This window comes from Xyrauchen texanus, chromosome 9, assembly GCF_025860055.1.
Source record: "Xyrauchen texanus isolate HMW12.3.18 chromosome 9, RBS_HiC_50CHRs, whole genome shotgun sequence".
NCBI lineage: Eukaryota > Metazoa > Chordata > Actinopteri > Cypriniformes > Catostomidae > Xyrauchen > Xyrauchen texanus.
The window spans coordinates 33,319,244-33,338,300 of NC_068284.1; the positions used below are offsets into that span (position 1 = coordinate 33,319,244).

Sequence of the window (19,057 nt, forward strand, 5' to 3'; positions counted from 1 at the left end):
TGATTATCTCAATGTAAATGGGACAGTAAGACGTCTGTAATTGCATTGACACAGGTGTGATGGAAATGGCATCTGTACTTGAACATTTTCAAACTGTCACTGGGAATGCAATAATTGATTTTTTAAATTATAATTCTGTTAGTGTTTTACAGACACATTTTACTCTCAAACAGACATGTTATATGGTCCTGTGCTGCACTGTACTTATCCCATGTGTGCTTGAGTGCTCTAACCCACACTTGTTCTTTTTTTCTCCATGTGACTCAGTCCTAAACACACACTTCCACAGAAATACGAATTTTATGTCATAGGGGCAGTGAGTGGATAGTTGCATGAAGTAAAAAAGCATTATGTAATATCAAAAATATGGAATGTGTACAAATGCATATTGCAATTAATATTATAGCTAATTGGATGTGGGTTAAATTCAATATTTTAATCTAAATCAGAAAATGATTAATAGTTTAAACAAAGTTCGCACAGTACACTATGCAGAACATGTACGTTAGAACATGTGCAGGAGAGGGTGGGAAATGAGAAAAAGATAAATTATTGGATGTTCCCATTCTTCTCTCTTTATAAACCAAAATGGGAAACTCCTTTATTATGATCAAACATAGCATACATTGTTTGTGTGTGTGTTCACACAAAAGAGAGAAGAGTGGGAGATAAAAAAAGTTTATGGACACAAATGGATCTATCGGGGAATATAGCCATTTGAATAAACAGCTTCCAAGTGTTCTTCTTGCTAAATGCTAAATTTGTTTACTCATGTTTGGTGCTGATGTATGTACAGTATGGCATGGGCTAAAGGTCCCCCCAGGGTAAAAGGCACATTTGATTTGATTTTCTCCCAAAACACTAAAAAGTACTATAGTTAGCACCTGTTTGTCACAGTACACTGCAATATATTCCTGATCCTTGAGATCATTGCGTGCAATGTCTAAAGTTTGATTTTGAAATAATATGATCTAATATTGAATAATTTTTTAAATGTTGCAAATTGATGTAACTTATGAAAATCCCTGAAATGAACACATTTATTTTGTGACAAAATATTTATTTATCATTAAAATTCTTGTTCCAGATGATTAAAACAAATGCTTTTTTAATAATTGTCCAATAAGTAAAATAATGGAATTTTGTGTACCAAAAACAAAGCCCCTCTGTTGCCGAGGTTAACGGCCCCTATAAAACACTTTGTTTTTCCTAATTGGTGGGAATAGATTTGTTATAAAAAATGTTTGAAGTGTGCTCACACTGACTGATCCAATCACAATGGAGATTCATTTGTTTATAGAATATTTGAGATGGTATGAATGCAAATGTGATTAAAATGAACAGGAAATGGTTAACACTTTTCTGAAATTGTTGTTTTGGATAATCTTAATTTGTTACTCAAAAAAGCATCTTGCTCTTTCAAAAGTATTTTCCTTAATTGAAAGTGTTTTCCCTGTAACTATTGCCCCTAAACTGACACAGTATCACTCTATCTGTGACGAAGGCAGGCAGAGAATGCAGATCTAAGTGCAGCTTTTATTAATGAAAACTCAGGATAAAGAAAAACAAAGGAAACCTGGCACAGAGCATAATAACACATGCAAGAACCAACACTGGAAACAGGGAAACCAAGGACTTAAATACATAAAGGAACAAACAAGGGAATGAGGAACACCTGGGGAAACAATCAGGGAATGAGAACTAATCAGGGGAAAACCAATCATAAAATGAAACTATAAAAGGACTACAAAAACCAAACAGGAAACAGGAACTAAACTAAACTTCAACATAAAAGCACAAAAACAAAAGACAACAGAGAACATGACAATATCCCCCGAGGGCATTTTACATCAAGGGTAGGGTAATAGGCTCCTTTGCCACCTTTAAAAATAAATAAATAAAATTATCAAAACTAACTTCCATTTGGCTATTTCAGCTACACATATGTAAAGGGAGGACCCATGGGCTTAGATTCCAGGGGGGATGGGGGGGAAGTACCCCCCATACAATATTGAACAACCCCTACAATATTTATACCATGACCAATGGAAACTTTGTTAAAGCAAAATATATGCCCTTAGGAGAACCAACTCTATATTAATAGTTTTTGTTTTTAAATGTTCAACAAGCACTTATGGGTGTGGTGTTGGGACGGGTGTCCACATTCTGTATATTCTCCAATGACAGCAGATGGCACTCTCTCCCATTCTTTCAGTCTCACATACTGCATGTGCAGTAAGGATGTACTACTATATGGAGAGATTCGAACACTGCAAAAAAATCCAGATCCTTGAGATAATTGTGAGCATATTAATAATATTTATAAAATATTTAATGCTACAAATGTATGTAGCTAATTAAAATCCCTGAAATGATAAAATGTATTGTATATTACTTCTTTATCATTGTTTTGTGCAAGGTGATTAAAAAGTTAACCCTTTAAGGGGCTATTTTGAATAAGCATTATCATAATTTGTTACTCAAAAAATCCTCTTGCTGTCTCAAAAGTTTTTGCCAAAATTAGCACATTTTGCCTTATAACTATTACCCTATATTTACCTGATATCACTTTAACCACCTGGGAGCCTTTTGTCCTATTTGTGGGAGCCTTTTACCCCAGGTGTGAAACTCACCCTCATGCCATCCTCTTTCTTTCTTCTGCTGAACACAAACAAAGGTTTTAGAACAATATTTGAGCTCTGTGGGTCCTTACATTGCAAGTGGGAGAGAAACAGATCAATATTCAATTCAGTTTTTACCATACATTTTCCTTCCTGCCCAGTTGGTGGTGATGTGCATGAACAATTCAAAACAGCAAAACAAAAGAATAAGAACGTGAAGGTTGATATTAATGGTAAAAAAGGACGTAAAAATGTATCTGTTTCTCTCCCACACCTATCATATCACTTCTGAATAAATGGATTTTAACCACTGGTGTCTTATGGATAACTTTTAAGCTGCCTTTATTTTCTTTTGGAGCTTAAAAATGTTGGTCACAATTCAATTGCATTGTGAGGACCTACAGAGCTGAAATATTCTTCTAATAATCTTTATTTGTGTTCAGAAGAAGAAAGGAAGTCATACATCTGAGATGGCATTAGGATGATAAATAAGAGAACTTTCATTTTTGGGTAACTATCCCTTTAAGCTAATATATATGCCTTTTGCCCCATTGTACCCTACATCTTAAGATAAAAAGAAAATGGGTAGAATGGAGCTTTGACACCCACTTTTTGCATTGCAACTCCCTAACTCCGACATATAGGCCAGATCTATCCTCTTATTGCTAATTTCTATATAGTTACATATTAATCTGGGGAAAAGGCCTTCTGAACAAATGGTTGGCTTTAGGGTTACATTTTGATTGCATTTATTTATATATATATATATCTGTTGATTATTTCTGTAATTGCTTGATTCATCTAATAAAAGCCTAATTTTATTTCCTATATTTTATTGACAAAACATATTTGTGGAAGTGGGGGTGTGGTCCAGCGCCAGCTTGTTAATGGAGAGCAGATCAGGAGATGAGAACGTTGACGATCATCACCATTCATTGATTAACAGCTCTTTGTCATTGAAGTGAGAGTTGGAGATGGATTTAAGAGTGAGCCAGACTCCAGAGAGGGGTAGAGTATGCACTCAGACAGAGAGAGACACCAAGAATGAATAATTCTGCTGAAAAGAGAGTTTTTTCATTGTAGTAATAAAGTACTATTTGTGTTGAATCTCGCCATCTCCTGTTTCCTCCTAACTTTATAACAACAAATTGTTACAATGGTGCCAAACCCCAGGATGAAGAATGCCGCCATGGAATCCTCACCTCTGGAGAAAGTGTTCAAGACCCTCACCAGCATCCACCATTCACAGCATCAGGCCCTGCTCGAGCTGCTTGCAGAGCAAGAACAGCGGTTTATCGCACTATCCAGGCCCAAGTGGAGAACTGGCATGCGCTTTGGAGCTTTCTACCCCAGGAGGGGGCTGCGGTCGTGACCCTGGACCCTACGTCCACGCCGCCCCATATTCCACTCGTCAGGATGGGCCCCCAAGATGATCCGGAGGCCTTCCTGGAGATTTTTGATGGGACGGTGGGGACATGCCGTTGGCTGAGCACCCAGTGGGCGGTCCGCTTGGTACCACTGTTGTCTGAGGAGGCCCAACTCGCGGGGCAGCAGTTACCAGTGGAGAATCTCCTGGTGTACGCAGATTTGAACAAAGCCGCCTTGCAGTGGGTAGGCCGGACTCCAGAGCAACAGCGCCAACGCTTCCGCTCACTGACCCTTGGTGAGCACGGCCGCCCATTTGTCTTTACATTTACATTTATGCATTTGGCAGACACTTTTATCCAAAGTGACTTACAATGCATTTATCACAGGGACAATCCCCCCAGAGCAATCTGGAGTTATGGACACAATGGTGGTGGCTGTGGGGATCGAACCAGCAACCTTCTGATTACCAGTTATGTGCTTTAGAACACTACTCCACCACCACTCCAGTACACTCTTTGCCCAGTAGGATGCTTGCCAGAGGTGGTTGCCAGCTGAGCAACGTGAGTTTGGAACTGCCATCAATCTGGTGGTGCTGGAGCAGGTTATTGCTCGGCTTCCGAGAGGGACAGCGGAGTAGGTCCATTGCCATCTCCTGGCATTACTACACATGGCCATCCAACTGGCAGAGGTCCATATGGCGTGTATTCGGAAGCTGGCAAGCCCGGGATCCTTCTTTCTCTCTCTCTCTCTCTGTCTCCCCTGTCTCCTCTCCTTCTCTTCCCTCCCCTTCTGCCCACCCTATTCCTCCTCACCGGACACCTGTTAGTGTCCATCATTATTCAACTTAAAGGGCAAGAGATTAGTCCCCCTGCCTCACCCATCCACTAATATTGGGTACCGATTGGCCGGCATTTACAACCTTACTGAGGGAAATTTGTGTGGATGCTCCTGTAATAAAGCTTCTTGGTGTATGGTGTATGGGTCCTGTAACAAAGCGTCTCAGTGTATGGTTTGCAATGTGCTGGCTGGGGAGGCGGAGCTGGGGCCATCTACGTCAGCTCCACTTCAGGATGACATAAGGGAAGGGGAAGTCTCCTCTTCCCCAGCCCTTACAAGATTCCCTGCTGAGGATTTCCCTCTGGAGCAGACACAAGACGAAACCCTAAGGCATGCCTTCAACCAAGTTAATGTGGAATGTTTTATATTGTAAGTCTGCAATATGTATCTGGCCCTACTCGCACCACTCGGAACGGGACTCGAACCGGAGTTTCCGGCATGTGAGGCAGGTGCACTAACAAGGAGGCTAAAGATGATCAGCATCCCCATGGAACTGCTGATAACGTGTGCTGGCTCCACCGGTGAGACACGAGTGAGAGAGAAAAACAAACATCAGTATGAGTCGGCGCAAATGCTGGAACTGTGACAAGATGTGTATGACCTTGTTCTGCAAAACAAAAATGAAGATTTTTAAAAGAATATCTCAGCACTGTTGGTCCTTATAATGCAAGTGAAGGGTGACCAGAGATATGAAGCTCCAAAAATCAAATAAAGGCCACAAACAAAGTAGTGGCGGGTGAGAAACAGATCAATGTTTAAGTAATTTGTTTTTACCATAAATGTCCACTTCCAAAATGTGTAAGAATGTGAAAGTGAAAGTGGAGATTTATAGTAAAAGGAATTTAATATTGATCTGTTTCTCATCATGATGTCATATCACTTCTGAAGATATGGATTTCACTGGAGTCTTATGAATTAATTTTATACTGCCTTATTTGGCAGACATTTTTGGAGCTTCAAAGATCTGGTCACCATTTACTTGTATTGTAAGCACCAACGGAGCTGAGATATTCTTCAAGAAATCTTTGTTTGTGTTTTGCAAAAGAAAGTAAGAGGCAAATCAGGGGTGAAATGGTGACTGAAGAGTTAGACATACCGTGAGTATATCAGTGATACCCCTTTAGAATAGTCCCTTTTTTGTCTTAGAGATCTCCCATCATTATTTACAAATTTTGCCTTACAACAAAATAAATAAATAAAAAAAGGCAACATTTCCAAAAATGTGTAAAAGATGAAAAACTAGAATAACAGGGTTTGAAGTGATCATAACCCTGGATTTAATACTTTGTAGAGCTACCTTTTGCTTTAAAAATAGCCATCAGTGTGTTGGGTTCTCTTACGAGAGGTTCTCTCGTATTGCGTAAGCTAGCTTACGCTACGGGAAAGATGAATCTTTTCTGAGATATTGAAGCCAAAAAATTATCCTTAATTTTGTATCATTTGTCAACGCAGTGCAGCAACTGCAGACCTTGAGCGGGCTAGCTTGCGAGCTCATCGGTTGCTCTGCGGCAACTGCTGCAGCCTATAGATCGAACTTGCGTGAACTCGCGCCCAATGAGAGGCGCCCGCGTGCTCACTGTCCCAAAGCCCGCCAGAATGGGCATGGCTAGGGTGCATATAAGCCCAGTTCGTAGGCTGGAACCCTGATTTTCATCTCTTCAGCGGAGCTCTTCGCATCTCTGAAACTGCAAGAAGCTGCGTCGCCGTTCTAGGGGCATCAAGCAAGCTTGTACAGCGCTCGAAGAAGCCGGCCACCGCCACCTTCAGCCATCCTGCGAGCTACGCCATCCGGCGACGTATCCTTTTTAAAGCAAACTAGTTCCTCAGTGAACTTCACAAAAGAGCACGAGCGTCTTTTTTAAAGATGCCTCGCACCTGCGGTTCATGCCGCACCCCTCTCAGCGCCGGAGACCGCCACATCATCTGCGCTCTCTGCCTGGGACTGGGGCATGCAGAGCTCGCACCTTCGCTGACGGCGGATGTGACCTCTGCGAGGAGCTTCGATGTCGACCCTCGCGGGCTCGACTCGAGCGCTCAGGACCGAGCCGCCGCCGCCTTCTGTTTCGCGCCGAAGAAGCGCCGCTCCCAAAGGCTGCCGGAACCGGGTTTAGAAGCGACTGTCTCGCCGGAGCCTCTCCCTCGAGCATCGCGTTCACCCTCCCCGCCCCCCCGGGATGCGCAGTTGCTGCCGAGCGGCCGCACTGCTGCCACCTCGGAGAGCGAGGCGGAGGACAAGGAGTGGTCACAAGCCTCCTCATCGGCCCAGGAATCCAGCAGGATCCGTGCCGGAGTCGAAGGGGAACTGATACGCCTCCTCACACAGGCCGTCGACCGCCTCAGGCTTGAGTGGTCACCGCCCCCTGAGTAGGCTCCCAACAGAATCGACGGCTGCTTTCTTCAAAGCCGTCACCGCGTGGCGCCCGCGGCCCGGGCCGCTCCCTTCCTGCCGGAACTCCACGCTGAGCTCTCTAAATCGTGGAACGTGCCTCTCTCGGCCAGGATTCGATCCCACGTCTCCACCTCTCTCGCTTCAGTGGACGGCGCCGCCGAGAAGGGCTACTCTTCCATCCCCCAGTCGAGGATTCGGTAGCAGCACACCTTTGCCCGCCCTCCGCGAGATGGCGGTCTAAGCCGGTGCTCCCGTCTAAGGCCTGCAGAACTACTTCCGCCTGTGTTGGCCGCGCCTATTCCGCCGCCGGCCAAGCCGCATCTGCTCTGCATTCCATGGCCGTCTTGCAGATCCTCCAAGCAGACCTTCTTCAGGAATGGGATGAGAAAGGCAGGCACCCAGAGGCTGTTACAGATCTAAGGAGTGCGACGGACCTCGCCCTTCGCGCCACCAAAGCTGCAGCTCAAGCCCTAGGGAAGTGCATGGCCTCGCTGACTGTAACCGAGAGACACCTGTGGCTAACGCTAGCCGACATGGGAGAAGCTGAGCGTTCCACGTTCCTCAACGCGCCGCTCTCCATCCGGTCTCTTCGGTTCCGCGGTAAGTGGCATTGTTGACCGCTTTTGAAGTCCAGAAAGCCACCCAAGCCATGAATCTCTTCCTGCCTCGCCGCTTAGCTCCTCTGCAGGCCGCCCACGTAACCAGCCTCCTGCACGAGCATCTTCACAGCGCCAGCTCAACAAAGCCAGACTTCCCAGCGTCGACAGGGCGGCCGCCCCAGATCAGGCTCAGACAGCCGCCACAGACCGCCACCCCCGCGGGCCTCGGCCTAAGATTGCGCTTGAAACCTGAACAACCGAAGTCCTCCTAGCTTTGTTGAAAAACGACGGCTCAGTCCCGCCGGCCGGACCACCGTCAAAGCTTCGCCCCTGTCAGTCCCCTTCTCTCAGGCTACTACAGTGGTGAATTCAGCAGCCAACAAGCCGGTGTTACTACCCGCTTGCCTGCACTCAAACGCCGCTTTCACGGTGACACAAAAAGATCTTGTAAAGAGCAAACATGTCTTATGTGTAGAAAATGTGCCCACAATCCAGTGTTCACCCCTACACACAAGCATTACACTTCCCGTGTCCCTATCAGAGAGCAAACATGTCTTATGTGTAGAAAATGTGCCCACAATCCAGTGTTCACCCCTACACACAAGCATTACACTTCCCGTGTTCCTATCAGAGCACACTCACATAAAGCGGGCACAGCCCGCTCGAGTGTTAGAGTCAATAAATGCCCACGAGCCCGCAGGCGCTGCCCCTCTCTGCCCGCTCTGTCACACGGCCAGCAAACACCTCTCTATGTGTAAGTCCCGTGCTCGTGACTATGCTCGCAAGATCACTTAACAGATGTGACTCTTTCCCCATTCATCTCAATCGGAAGTCACTCACAGAACAGCATGTCCCTGCTGTCTGCGAGCAGTCATGCATAAGCACAATAAGCGCTCACACATTCTGTTCAGCCCGCTGTGTATGGCAATCAGGGCTGACTCGGCCATTCACCCTCTAGCGCTACGCTTCAAAGCGTGGGAAGCTATCCCAGGGATATGCAAATGGGTGTTAAGCACAATAAAACAGGGCTATTTGCTACAGTTCGATCGCCGCCATCCCCGCTTCAGGGCGCTGCTCGAAACTACTGTGAACACGGAAGCAGCCTGCATGCTTCGCTCAGAAATAGCAAACCTTCTGTGCAAAAGGGCCATAGAGAGAGTGCCGCCTTCACTGAGCTGAGTCGGGTTTTACAGCCGTTATTTTCTTGTCCCCAAGAAAGACGGCGGCATCAGACCAATATTAGATCTCAGGGTTTTGAACAAGGTGCTTGCAAAAGACTGTTCAAAATGCTTACAATCAGGAAACTCCTCGCGCATGTGCGCCAGGGGACTGGTTTATTTCTCTCGATCTGAAAGATGCCTATTTTCAGATTCAGATAAATCCCCGCCACAGGCCATTCTTGAGATTCGCCTTTGACGGTCAGGTTTATCAATACACCGTCCTTCCGCTCGGCTTGTCCTTAGCACCCGCACTTTTACGAAGCGCATGGATGCGGCGCCGCACTCCCTGCGGAGTCAGGGCTTGCAAATTCTGAACTATTTGGACGATTGGCTGATTTTGGCACAGTCACATATGGAGCTTCTGTCTCACAGGACAGTTCTCCTCAGTCATCTGAACAGTCTGGGTCTTGCAGTCAATTGGACCAAGAGCTCACTACAGCTCAGTCAGGCAATTTCCTTCCTTGGAATAGAACTAGACTCTGTGGCAATGACGGCTCGCTTATCTACACGGCGCCGCGTCTTTTCAGATGAACAGCCTCACGCCTGTGAAAAAATTTCAGAGAGTGTTAGGTTACATGGCCTCAGCCGCAGCAGTACTTCAGCTGGGTTTACTGTGCATGCGCCCGCTTCAGCATTGGCTAAACACCAGCGCCTCGCCGGCGTGAGCCACAGGCCGCCAGCCGATCAGAGTGACTCAGACCTGTATATCAGCTCTGCAGCCTTGGACGGTGGCCGAATGGTATCAGCGGGAGTGACGATGGGAGCTGTATCTCGCCGAAAGTCATCTCGACAGACGCGCCCAACACGGGTTAGGCGCTAGTCTGCGAGGGCTCGCCGGTTTTCGCCTATGGTCAGTTCAGGAAAAGCTCCTTCACATAAATTGTCTGGAAATGATAGCGGTCGAGTACGCGCTGCGTGCGCTTCCTCCCGGTCATTCAGGGTCACCACGTCCTGGTCCGCTCGGACAACAGATCTGTGGTATCCTATCTAAACCGCCAGGGCGGTGTCAGATCCAGGAACCTCTTCCATCTGACAAAACGCATACTAAGTTGGTCCCAGGGCCACCTGCGCCGCTGAGGGCGACACACGTGCCAGGCCACCTGAACGACGGCCCAGACAGACTGTCCAGAGACAATCCCCCAGGGAATGGTCCCTGCACGCTCAAACAGTCCAGAAATTATGGCAAATATTCGGCAGAGCAGAGATAGACCTCTTCGGCCAGAAGAGAACTCTCACTGCCCAGTATTTTTCTCAAAGCGAGGACGCGCTGGCCCAGGACTGGCCCAACCGCCCGCTTTACGCCTTCCCTCCCGCCTCGCTATTGCCACAGGTAATGCAGAGGATCAGGAAACGCGCCACTCGGTGCTCCTCATAGCCCCGCACTGGGAGAATCAGACATGGTTCCCGAGCTTACGCAGCTGTCACTGACAGCCCCGTGGCCCATCCCAGTGAGAGCAGATCTCCTCTCTCAAGCTCGCGGCACGATCTGGCATCCCCACCCAGAGCGCTGGCGCTGCACGCTGGGTGATCAACGACTACCCGCCGCTTGCCAGAAGGAGTAATGAACACTATCATACACGCTAGAGCCCCTTCCACGAGAAGACTCTATGCGTCCAAATGGTCGGTGTTTTCAAAATGGTGCACCGACAGAGACCTGGACCCACGGACATGTGGGGTGTCATCACTGCTCGTGTTTTTACAAGAGCTGTTGGATAAGGGCAGATCCCCATCCACGCCAAAGTGTACGTGGCGTCCGTCGTGGCGTTCGCCGAACCCCTGCACGGCCAGTCACGGGAAAAACGAGCTGGTCATCCGCTTCCTCAGGGAGCTAGAAGGATGAACCCCGCGCTCCCATTGGTTCCTATCTGGGATCTTTCTGTAGTTCTCGGCTATGAAAGCCCCCTTTCGAACCGCTTGAATCCGTGGATTTGAAATACCTTTCACTCAAAACCCTTTTTCTGACTGCCCTGTCATCAGTTAAATGTGTGGGAGACCTTCACGCGCTGTCTGTCAGCCTGCGTGTATGGAGTTTGGACCAAGTGACTCCAAGGTCATTTTAAAGCCTAGACACGGCTATGTCCCCAAGGTGATCGGTACTCCTTTCAGAGCACAGATTATTTCCCTATCGGCTCTGCCAGCATCCGATAGCTGAACGCGACACAAATCTCCTTTGCCCAGTCAGAGCACTGAGATTGTATACTGCGCGCTCCGCCTCTTTCAGACGCCGCTGAGCAGCTTTTCGCTTCGCTCGAGGGCGCACCAAGGGTCTCACCACCTCGAAACAGACACTGTCTAGATGGATAGTGGACGCTATTGCTGCCGCGCACGGCGTCGAAAAACCTGCCATGCCCGTTAGGCATTAGGGCTCACTCCACCAGAGGCATGGCCTCCTCGTGGGCATGGTCCAGCGGGATTTCCATTCAGGACATATGTGTGGCAGCGGGCTGGGCTTCCCCCTCCACCTTTGTCAGATTTTACAATCTGGAAGTGCCCGCTCTGTAGGCAAAACTACTAGCGGTTTAATACGCTACAGCTCCCCTGGTGAGCTGCACTAATGGGACACATTCCACACAGACCGGCACCGCCGCTCTGTTTTTCCCTTCCCACTATGTGCTTATGTATCACACACACAATGACCCGCACTCTTGCCGGCCAAATATTATTTCCCCACTCACAAGGGCTCCCCGGTCCCCCACCCCCTGGGGCTCATGCAGTGGATGCTTGAGCGCACGGCGTTGACAATGGGTTCCCGTGAGCGTAAGCTAGCTTACATACTGCAGAGAACCTCTCGTAAGAGAACGTCTCGGTTACCTACGTAACCTCGGTTCTCTCTAGATGAGGAAACGAGTATTAGCGTAGCTGGCCGTGCTTCGCGCCACGCAGCGATTTTCAGCTTCATTCAATGAAAACCAGGGTTCCAGCCTCACGAACTGCGCTTATATGCACCCTAGCCACGCCCATTCTGGTGGGCTTTGGGACAGTGAGTGCTCGGGCGCCTCTCATTGGGCGCGAGTTCACGCAAGTTCGTCTATAGGCTGCAGCAGTTGCCGCAGAGCAACCAATGAGCTCGCTAGCTAGCCCGCTTCAAGGTCTGCAGTCTGTTGCTGCACTGGGTTGACAAATGATACAAAATTAAGGATAATTTTTTGGCTTCAATATCTCAGAAAAGATTAATCTTTCCTGTAGCGTAAGCTAGCTTACGCAATACTCGTTCCCTCATCTACAGAGAACCGAGGTTACGTAGGTAACCGAGACAATATGTCTCTACAAGCTTCGTGCGCCTAGATTCAGGAATATTTGCCTATTCATACTTGCAGAATTGTTCGAGTTGTCAAATTGCGGGGTGCGGAGATTAACTGCTCTCTTCAAGTACTTCCACAGGTTTTCTTTTGGATTTGGGTCAGGACTCTGACTTGGCCACTAAAAGACTTTGACCTTCCTATCCTTAAGCCACGGTGTTGTCGGTTTTTTTGTGGTGTGTTTAGAGTCATTGTCCTTCTGAAAGTTGAACCACCTGCCCATCTTCAGTTGTCGAGCAGACGAAAACAGTTTTTAATCAAGAATTGGGGTGAACATGGTAGCATCCATTTTCCCTTCAGTCCTGAACAACTGCTCAGTCCCCACCAACAAAAAACACCCCCTCAACATAATTTTGACACCACTATGCTTCACAGTAGCTATATTCCCGGTGGTGTGCGGTGTTTGGTTTTCTCCAAATATAGCACTTGCAGTTCACTTTTTGTCTCATCTGTCCATAAAACCTTTTCAGAATCAGAATCCTCCGAGTGTTTGGAAAGTGCAAATGAGACTTATTGTGGCATTTTATCCTGAAGAGGCTTCTTTCTTGCCACCCTGCCATACAGGTCAGCTTTGTGTAAAGCTGATCAGTTTTAGCCATAAGGGCTAGTAAATCCTTCAAAGCTATCTTTGGCCTCTTGCTAGCTTTCTGATCAAAATCCTCCTGGCACGGTCATCCAGTTTTGAGGGAGGGCCCAATCTTGGCAAGGTTTTGGTGGTGCCATACACTGTCTACTGCTCAATAATGCTCTGAATGGAACTCAGAGGGATAATTAAAGCCTTTGAATCATATACTGATTGTACTCCAGGTAGGGAATGAGGTTTTGCCCCAAGTGAAGGAGTTCAAGTACCTCGGGGTCTTGTTCACGAGTGAGGGGACAATGGAGCGGGAGGTTGGCCGGAGAGTCGGGGCAGCAGGGGCGGTATTTCACTCGCTCTATCGCACCGTTGTCACGAAAAGAGAGCTGAGCCGAAAGGCAAAGCTCTCGATCTACCGGTCAATTTTTGTTCCTACCCTCACCTATGGTCATGAAGGTTGGGTCATGACCGAAAGAACTAGGTCATGCAGTACAAGCGGCCGAAATGGGCTTCCTCAGAAGGGTGGCGGGCTTCTCCCTTAGAGATAGGGTGAGGAGCTCAGTCATCCGTGTGGAGCTCGGAGTAGAGCCGCTGCTCCTTTGCGTTGAAAGGAGTCAGTTGAGGTGGTTTGGGCATCTGGTAAGGGTGCCCCCTGGCCGCCTCCCTAGGGAGGTGTTTGAGGCACGTCCAGCTGGGAGGAGGCCTCGGGGAAGACCCAGGACTAGGTGGAGAGATTACATCTCCACACTGGCCTGGGAACGCCTCGGGGTCGCCCAGTCAGAGCTGGTTAATGTGGCTCGGGATAGGGAAGTTTGGGGCCCCCTGCTGGAGCAGCTGCCCCCGCGACCCGACTTCGGATAAGCGGTTGAAGATGGATGGATGGATGGAATCATATACCCTTCTAACCTGTGACTTTCCACAATTTTATCCCAGGACACATTGAAAGCTCCTTTCCAACCATGGTGAATTCTTGAATATATTACCATGCACTACTAGTAATGGAATCCTCATGGAACAGCAGGTTTTATCCTGATTAAAAAACAATACAACTGATTTCATGTGGGGGCCAATTAGCCAAATATGGGATCTGAAAGGTGATTAGATGCACATGAGCTAGTTTATAATGGTTTCTAATGGGGCTGATCACTTATCTAAAGCAGGTATTTTACTAATGAATTTTAAATAATTTTCCAGATTTTTTTTTATGTTATTTTCACTTTGATGTTGAAGGTTATACTGTGTAAATACAGCTGTAAAATTTAGATTGAATTTGTTTAAATTTCCAAGGTGTGGTATGACAAATGATAAAGATTTTGACAAGGTATGATTGATTTATGTAGACACTGTAAGCATAAAATATCAAATAAATTATGATAAACATAGTGTGACCTTTGTTTTCTTTCTTTCTACCCGGTTTGTCTCACCCTTCATCAGTACACACACAGAACGTGGATGATAGCTGAATTTATTTTCCTGCACACAGAGCAGTAAAAGAGAACTAGATAGGTACATTTCCTGAAGAAAATGTGAGTGGTGCTTGGCGTGGCAAAACTCGTCAAACAGCATGTTATAAATTGAAAAGAACAAAAATTATGGTCATAAATAAATCAACCCAGAAGTCTGTAAATAAATCAACCCAGAAGTCTGTACGATTTTCTGGTGCAGAAATATGTGATTTGTAACTCGGTTGCTAGGGTAACCCCATCTGGTTGCTAGGCAGTTACCATAGTGATACTAATCAAGTCTCCTTGCCATCCTGATTGAAATAAGTCAACCCGGAAGTCTGTACGTTTTTGTGATGCAGAGATATGTGATTTGTTATTTGGTTGCTAGGGTAACCCGTCCTTGTTGCTAGGCAGTTACCATAGTGATACTAATGAAGTGTCCTTGCCATCCTGAGTGAAATAAGTGAACCCGGAAGTCACTACTCTTTTCTGGTGCAGAGATATGTGATTTGTTACTCGGTTGCTAGGGTAACCCCATCTGGTTGCTAGGCAGTTACCATATTGATACTAATGAAGTGTCCTTGCCATCCTGGTTGAAATAAATCAACCCGAAGTCTGTACTCTTTTGTGGTGCCGAGATATGTGATTTGTTTCTCGGTTGCTAGGGTAACCCCATCTGGTTGCTAGGCAGTTACCATAGTGATAGTAATCAAGTGTCCTTGCGATCCTGAGTGAAATAAATCAACCCGAAGTCAGTACTATTTTCTGGTGCAGAGATATGTGATTTGTTACTCGGTTGCTAGGGTAACCCCATGTGGTTGCTAGGCAGTTACCATAGTGATAGTAATCAAGTGTCCTTGCCATCCTGAGTGAAATAAATCAACCCAGAGGTCTGTACTATTTTCTGGTGCAGAGATATGTGATTTGTTACTCGGTTGCTAAGGTAACCCCATCTGGTTTCTAGGCAGTTACCATAGTGATACTAATCAAGTGTCCTTGCCATCCTGAGTGAAATAAGTCAACCCGAAGTCTCTACGCTTTTCTGATGCAGAGATATGTGATTTGTTACTCGGTTGCTAGGGTAAGCCCATCTGGTTGCTAGGAAGTTACCATAGTGATACTAATGAAGTGTCCTTGCCATCCTGATTGAAATAAGTCAACCCGAAGTCTCTATGTTTTTGTGATGCAGAGATATGTGATTTGTTACTCGGTTGCTAGGGTAACCCCATCTGGTTGCTAGGCAGTTACCATAGTGATACTAATCAAGTGTCCTTGCCATCCTGATTGAAATAAGTCAACCCGAAGTCTCTATGTTTTTGTGATGCAGAGATATGTGATTTGTTACTCGGTTGCTAGGGTAAGCCCATCTGGTTGCTAGGCAGTTACCATAGTGATACTAATGAAGTCTCCTTTCCATCCTGATTGAAATAAGTCAACCCGAAGTCTCTACGCTTTTCTGATGCAGAGATATGTGATTTGTTACTCGGTTGCTAGGGTAACCCCATCTGGTTGCTAGGCAGTTACCATAGTGATACTAATCAAGTCTCCTTGCCATCCTGATTGAAATAAATCAACCCAGAAGTCTCTCTGATTTTCTGGTGCAGAGATATAGTTACTGCTAAACGGTTGCTAGGGTACTCTGTGTAGTTGCTAGGAGTGGCTTGGCAGCTGCCAATCATGAATCTCCAAAGGCTGCTTGTCAGTATGAATGATATAAACCAACTCCCATGCCTCTGTGACATTCAGAATGGAAGATATCCCTCTATGGATTTTGGTTGTTAAGGTGCTCGACAATGGTTGCTAGGGAGGGGCTAGGAAGTGTTGATTTGATGCATGATTGGCTGTTTGCTGTCCCGAGTCAAACGAGACCACCCTTGTGTTTCTATGACACTTCTATCCGGAGATATCCCTTTGATCTGTTTCAATAGAAGTCTATGGGACTTGTTGCTAAGGTGCTCTTAATGGTTGCTAGGGCGTGGCTTGATAGCTTCACAATGATCCTGAGAGACTGATTGGTCGTCTGAGTAAAATGAGCCCACCCCCTCGCCTCTATGACACTGTGATCCAGAGCTATGTTCAATACAAATCCCTATGCCTTTTCATTTCATGGGCCGCCCTACACCATTATAAGTCAATTGGGGCATTTTTGGGCAGCTCCTGCCCCCAGGGGTGCAACTTTTACCCCATATTGAGGTATGCTCTACAGAGCCTGCCAGCCTCTTCAAATGTGGCAAATCACACGCTTCTACTAAATCCTCGCTTGGAGCTGTGACGCCAAAGTTTGTCTCAATGTTAAGTCTATGGGATTTTTCGGCCGCTTTTTGCCCCTGGGGCAAATACCGCACTCGGATCGCTTATAAAAGTCATAGCACACGTGTCCTCAATAGGTCGCTCGATTTGACACCTCATTCGTGGGTCTACGCCAAACGGTGCGGACGAAGTTAGGTGCCAAGTTTTGTTAAGAGATATAAAAATAAAAATAAAAATAAAAACTAGATAGGTACATTTCCTGAAGAAAATGTGAGTGGTGCTTGCCGTGGCAAAACTCGCCAAACAGCATGTTGTAACTTGAAAAGAACAAAAATTATGGTCATAAATAAATCAACCCAGAAGTCTGTAACTGCATTTTCTGGTGCAGAAATATGTGATTTGTTACTCGGTTGCTAGGGTAAGCCCATGTGGTTGCTATGCAGTTACCAAGGTAATACAATACATGGCTCCTTTCCATCCTGAGTGAAATAAGTCAACCCGAAGTCTGTAGTGTTTTCTGGTGCAGAGATATGTGATTTGTTACTCGGTTGCTAGGGTAACCCCATCTGGTTGCTAGGCAGTTACCATAGTGATACTAATGAAGTGTCCTTGCCATCCTGATTGAAATAAGTCAACCCGAAGTCTGTACGCTTTTGTGATGCAGAGATATGTGATTTGTTATCTGGCTGCTAGGGTAACCCATCCTGGTTGCTAGGCAGTTACCATAGTGATACTAATGAAGTGTCCTTGCCATCCTGAGTGAAATAAGTCAACCCGAAGTCACTACTCTTTCTGGTGCAGAGATATGTGATTTGTTACTCGGTTGCTAGGGTAACCCCATCTGGTTGCTAGGCAGTTACCATATTGATACTAATGAAGTGTCCTGCCATCCTGGTTGAAATAAATCAACCCGAAGTCTGTACTCTTTTGGTGCCGAGATATGTGATTTGTTTCTCGGTTGCTAGGGTAACCCCATCTGGTTGCTAGGCAGTTACCATAGTGATAGTAATCAAGTGTCCTTGCGATCCTGAGTGAAATAAATCAACCCGAAGTCAGTACTATTTTCTGGTGCAGAGATATGTGATTTGTTACCGTTGCTAGGTAACCCCATGTGGTTGCTAGGCAGTTACCATAGTGATAGTAATCAAGTGTCCTTGCCATCCTGAGTGAAATAAATCAACCCGAGGTCTGTACTATTTTCTGGTGCAGAGATATGTGATTTGTTACTCGGTTGCTAAGGTAACCCCATCTGGTTGCTAGGCAGTTACCATAGTGATACTAATCAAGTGTCCTTGCCATCCTGAGTGAAATAAGTCAACCCGAAGTCTCTACGCTTTTCTGATGCAGAGATATGTGATTTGTTACTCGGTTGCTAGGGTAAGCCCATCTGGTTGCTAGGCAGTTACCATAGTGATACTAATGAAGTGTCCTTGCCATCCTGATTGAAATAAGTCAACCCGAAGTCTCTATGCTTTTCTGATGCAGAGATATGTGATTTGTTACTCGTTGCTAGGGTAACCCCATCTGGTTGCTAGGCAGTTACCATAGTGATACTAATCAAGTGTCCTTGCCATCCTGATTGAAATAAGTCAACCCGAAGTCTCTATGTTTTTGTGATGCAGAGATATGTGATTTGTTACTCGGTTGCTAGGGTAAGCCCATCTGGTTGCTAGGCAGTTACCATAGTGATACTAATGAAGTCTCCTTGCCATCCTGATTGAAATAAGTCAACCCGAAGTCTCTACGCTTTTCTGATGCAGAGATATGTGATTTGTTACTCGGTTGCTAGGGTAACCCCATCTGGTTGCTAGGCAGTTACCATAGTGATACTAATCAAGTCTCCTTGCCATCCTGATTGAAATAAATCAACCCAGAAGTCTCTCTGATTTTCTGGTGCAGAGATATAGTTACTGCTAAACGGTTGCTAGGGTACTCTGTGTAGTTGCTAGGAGTGGTTTGGCAGCTGCCAATCATGAATCTCCAAAGGCTGCTTGTCAGTATGAATGATATAAACCAACTCCCATGCCTCTGTGACATTCAGAATGGAAGATATCCCTCTATGGATTTTGGTTGTTAAGGTGCTCGACAATGGTTGCTAGGGAGGGGCTAGGAAGTGTTGATTTGATGCATGATTGGCTGTTTGCTGTCCCGAGTCAAACGAGACCACCCTTGTGTTTCTATGACACTTCTATCCGAGATATCCCTTTGATCTGTTTCAATAGAAGTCTATGGGACTTGTTGCTAAGGTGCTCTTAATGGTTGCTAGGGCGTGGCTTGATAGCTTCACAATGATCCTGAGAGACTGATTGGTCGTCTGAGTAAAATGAGCCCACCCCTCGCCTCTATGACACTGTGATCCAGAGCTATGTTCAATACAAATCCCTATGCCTTTTCATTTCATGGGCCGCCCTACACCATTATAAGTCAATTGGGGCATTTTTGGGCAGCTCCT

At 46.3% G+C, this 19,057-nt stretch overlaps 1 long non-coding RNA gene across 1 annotated transcript; it reads right to left on the reverse strand.

Annotated features, from left to right (window-relative positions):
• Positions 1–1,077: 1,077 nt before the first annotated feature.
• LOC127649607 (uncharacterized) lies at positions 1,078–14,405 on the reverse strand. Its single transcript, XR_007971308.1, has 3 exons — positions 14,300–14,405; positions 2,560–2,658; positions 1,078–2,270 (listed from the first exon to the last, which is right to left on the reverse strand). It is a non-coding gene; the product is annotated as an uncharacterized LOC127649607 (long non-coding RNA).
• Positions 14,406–19,057: the final 4,652 nt, after the last annotated feature.